A 5,197-nucleotide genomic window follows, 5' to 3' on the forward strand; every position below is an offset into this window, starting at 1 on the left:
TTCATTGTTTATTTTATGAATTCTGCATGTATTTACTACAGTCCCGTCAGCTGTCAAATATATTAAAATAAGAGAAGTACTCTGTGAACTGTTGTTGAAAAAAAATGAAAAAAAAATGCCCGCCCATCTCCACAACGTGTCTTAGTAAGCCCGTCGTTATCAAGCCCAACGGGCGACTACCACAGGTGTTTCGGAGCACGCCGTGGAAACTAGGCCCAACAGGGCAGCATCGACGCGGCACATCGACGGGGTAGTAATCAGAGGAGTTCAATGCGACGACGGGAGCTGTGTATATAAACTAGTTGTCGTCGCCTTCGGCCGGCGAGGTGGGACTAAACTAGTTAGTTTCCCTGTCGCGGCGTCTCAGCGGTGGTAACTGGGCCGGCCCACGGCGCGTCGAGCCGTCGAGAAGACCGCGCCGTCAATTGCCTTTTTGGGCCGGCCCACGGCGCGTCGAGCCGTCGAGAAGACCGCGCCGTCCAGTGCCTTTTTGGGCCGGCCCACGTCGCGTGTGGTTGTGTCCACGTCGCCCCGCGGCCGACACAAGTTTAGTCCCACCTCGCCGGCCGAAGAGGACGACGACCAGTTTATATACTCAGCTCCCGTCGTCAAATTAAACTCCTGTGATTACTACCCCATCGATGTGCCGCGTCGATGCTGCCCTGTTGGGCCTAGTTTCCACGGCGTGCTCCGAAACGCCTGTGGTAGTCGCCCGTTGGGCTTGATAACGACGGGCTTACTAAGACACGCTGTGGAGACGGGCGAGCATTTTTTTTCATTTTTTTTTCAACAACAGTTCACAGAGTACTTCTCTTATTTTAATATATTTGACAGCCGACGGGACTGTAGTAAATACATGCAGAATTCATAAAATAAACAATGAATACTGAATATTTATATCAACAACAATGATGTCTCAACATAACAATTGTCACCATAGTAATTTTATTGTAGTGGACAGAAAATAACAAGTCTGAAAAAACAACGGTTTGGAAATAAATCATGTAAACAAAAAAAGAATGATTATATAATATTTATGAAACAAAATATCATGTGGACATAAAAAATATTTGGAAAAGTGCCGAGTCTATTACATATAACTATTCGGAAGCAAGTCTATTACATAAAATTTATAAGCAAGTGCGCAAAGCGTTTGGAAAATAAAGTCCTCCAGTACCACCCAATCACATACAAAACTCCTCTGTGCCGCATCTATTTTTTCTTCTTTGATATCCGAATAACTTTGTTTTTCACTTTATCAAGCTTGTTTCTTTCCGAAAAGATAAGTTGCACAATCATTAACTCTCTCGAATCATCAATTGAGGTCTGAAAAAAATGGTGTTAGCACAACGTTCATTGTACATCGTAGTCCAAACATGACTTGCGTACCTGTGAAAATAAGTCTGTCCATTTGTCACCATCCCAATATTGAAAGCATCGAAGGAGAAATATTCCACACGAATTCCTAGTGAATACAATTTACGAAGATTAAATATCTACTGTACATACAAGACCGACATTCTGTCGAAATAAGAACTCACCCATCATGTTGTTTTGGCATGTCATACGTTTGAATAGGCCAATTGGAAACATCCGGATATTTCACAATTCCGGTTGCATTTGCTTCTTGGATATCTTCTGCTAGTTGTTTTCTCTACAGATTTAATAAACATGGTGGAAAGAATGTCATTCAGTGTACTAAAGAAAACGAATGTTACCAAATGCACATTTGAAAGTTAAACTTACCAGGTCCTCAACGAGTTCTCTAGTAACACTGTCAAGTTTTCCGGTCATCAACGAGTCAAGAACCTGAAACTCTCTCTTTCCGCTATGCATGACGACAGTAATCCAGTGATTATTTTGCTTGTTTAGAGGAATGTAAGTCTGCATCACAAGGACCATAAAACACAATCATCACATACTATCGTATGTATGTACCGTGTTAACAATCAAACTTACCTTTGATTTTTTGAAATACTCGTCCTCACATCTGTTCACGGGTCCATTACTATGCGACTCTGCTTCATAATCGTTACCAGCGGTCTTCTTTCCGGGTCTAATGTGAAGCAACCAATGTATCCTCCAAGTTGTCAACATGAAACGATCATCATTAACTTTGTCGACCAAAAATGATGAGTATCCATTAATTACCTATAAATAATGTGTTACATTAAACAATGGTATTTTTGAATCAATTGTAAAACAATATATGAAATTAACTTACGTTGCCACTTAGCCACTCATGGTTAATAATCTGACAAGCTCTCCGCACCGTGAGACCTTCTTCCATGCCATTATTGAAAATTTCTGTTTTGGCATGTTTTTGTGAATGCTCATGCGCACGCACGTACTTGATGGACGCTTTCACCACATCATACTCATCACCAGATTTGTTAACACCACCATTTTGGAACAATTCTGTAACGCACAACTCAAATAATTATAAACGCAAATGCATAAATAATTATTACGCAATAACAATTAGAAACACAAAAAACTTACTTCCTTTGGCAGAACATTTTGCACGTTTGTTCGGTTTAGGGACCACATAAGGAGACTTGACATGTTGTGATCCTTTGCGCTTGCGCCTGCCAGTAACCTCCTCCACTTCCTCTTGTACTCCTTGAGAACCAACCGACGCATGCGATGCGATTTCGTCCGTCTCTAAAGATGTGGCAGCTTTTTCATCTGATACTTCTGGTACTTGGACAGGATCATCCATATCACCCTTGAAACTACCCCAGTACTCAGGTGTGCAGTAAAAAGGTGTGTTTCCATGAGAAGTTACATCAATGCCGTTATCATCCTTTTGCAAATTCATTTTGGAAGGTGTGCGGAACCGGTCTGAATCATCTTTTTGATATACAAACTCTTTTTGCGGACGTCCACCATCGTTTGAAGACTCATTAATGCCTCGGTACAGATTCTCTTTGTCCTCTTCCAGGTTACTGGGTTTGTAGGAGACGCCGGTTTTGTTCAGTTTCTCAATCATCCTCTGCAAGAAAACATTTCATCTTAGTTCTTTAATTCAGTGATGCACATTAAAGAGACGTGCTCAAGTGTTACCTGTGCGCATAACTCTGGCAAACGAAGCATTTCCTTCCGAATCTCATTCATCTCACTCAAAATCCGGTCCATAGTAGGCTTCTGGCTCGAAGCCTCCGAGGTGCTGCCCTCTTTCCTCGTTCCAGTAACGTTAGATTTTTTGCTACTAGCTTTCTTGGTTTTTTGAGCTTCTTCTTTCGCAATTTTTTTCAGCCTATACTCCTCTGTAATGTTGTCATCGATCTACAAGTGCAACAAGAGAATTATACATACAAACCATATGCACACTTTACTTTATTTCATAAATGTAAAATAAACATGATTACTAGGATTACCATCCCAACACCACGACCATATTCATAGTCATATTTGTCTCTTCTCACAGCCATATCTTCCGTCCAGTTCCTCATCAGCGGGCTCAACAATGCCAACGGATCATATTTTGGACCGGTGATTGGTTACACCTTCTCCCAGTATAGGTACTGCAAAACACATAAACTAATTAAATTACATGTTCTTCCGTGACATTTTATAACAAAAGTGTTGAAATTAATAAATAGAACGTACTTGCAAAAAGGCGAGGTTCCCCTGGGGCCACTGCCTAACATGGCCGTCCTGCAGAAGCTTACCAATCTCCGATAAACAGAATCGTGAAGTGAATGCATTCCAGTTGAACTTCCTTATCAACTTAATATTTTGCACTAAGGCATAGTATTTTTTCGGAACGTATTCATGAGACACTGGTGCAATTATAGTTCCTAAGAGAACTAGAAATGTCATCCGAATAAAGTCATCATCAGTTCTCTTATTCTTCACAATCTTTTCTATGAGATCATCAATCATGATCTTACCATTTTTCTTGCTAACAAAACTAACAGGTATTTTTTTGGTTGCTTTTTCTCATTCAGTACTAAGAAACCCAAAAACATCCACTCCATTGTTTTTCCAACCAAATATGGAGTACACATCATCAGGCATTAGTGAAATAAGACCTTTACATCCAGCAGTACTTCCAGAACTCTCTTCAACCATGAATTTTTTGCTACTCGGATTGTAACCTTGGAGTAAAAAGTGAAGCAAAAAATCACGCATCTTTATCGATGGTATTCTAAACATGCCCTGCATATCCGTTTCATAAAACCTGAATTTCTGACTGGGTGACAGTTTGTCAACTAGGCTAACCCACTTTTGAACAGAACATGGAATCACACCGTTGATATTCATACTGCATCAAATAGATTTCTGTCACATACCATCATACTGCTATGAGCCTCGTCGTATAAAAAACTGGAAAAAAAACTTACACAACGGCGACGGTGGGAGAGGCACCGGCGGCGTATAGTGGCGACGTGTCAGGGGGCGCAAGCCGGCGCGGGGGCACCGACGACGTTTGTACGGTGGGGCGACGGTGGGAGAGGCAGCGGCAGCGTATACAAGGCAACGGGTCAGGTCAGGGCAGGCCGGCGCGGCCGCACCGGCGCCGTTTTGGAGTGTGGGGCGACGGGAGGCGTACGGTGGCAGCACGTGCAGATCGCGGCGGCGGCGAGACGGGCTGGCGTAGAAGGAAAATTTGCATGCACGTCGGCTAACGACGTCGCCCGAGCGCTGATTGCGGTGTCGTTGTTAGTGGGACGGCCCCATGCACGCATGCGCGTCAGTTAGCGAGACGGCCGGCGTTTTTTTTACAGGGCCTCATTTTTTTTAACTAAATAAAGTAGGCACATTTTTTTAACTGTATCAAATTTTTTTATCTTAACCAATTTTTTTAACTTAATCAAATAGGCTCTTTTTTCAACTTAGCCAAACGTGCCCACTTTTTTTCCACGTGCTACTGTGCCCTAGCAGGGCACGCACGCAAAAATTTGTCCCGTTCCGAGTCCGTATGGATTTTCTACCATTTTCCGGGCAGAAAACCCAGAAAATACTGCCCGGACGTGACGCAACGTGCGTTCGTTGTCGGATTTTGTTCATTTTGGCCGTGGGGTGCCCGGGTGGGGCTCTACACGCGCTCGCAGAAGTTGGGTGCAATCCGTCAAACCGCTCAGGTACTTGCTGTGGAAGGGGGTGGTTTCAGTACGGCCGGAGGGGACCCTCGGTCGCACGTCTCCGCTTCGCATCCGCCAAACGTGCCCAATTTTTTTCCACGTGCTAC

General features: G+C 43.2%; 1 pseudogene; it reads right to left on the reverse strand.

Moving 5' to 3' along the window:
- Window positions 1-1,212: 1,212 nt before the first annotated feature.
- On the reverse strand, window positions 1,213-3,983 carry LOC119281885 (annotated as a pseudogene).
- Window positions 3,984-5,197: the final 1,214 nt, after the last annotated feature.

This window comes from Triticum dicoccoides, chromosome 3B, assembly GCF_002162155.2.
Source record: "Triticum dicoccoides isolate Atlit2015 ecotype Zavitan chromosome 3B, WEW_v2.0, whole genome shotgun sequence".
Lineage (NCBI taxonomy): Eukaryota > Viridiplantae > Streptophyta > Magnoliopsida > Poales > Poaceae > Triticum > Triticum dicoccoides.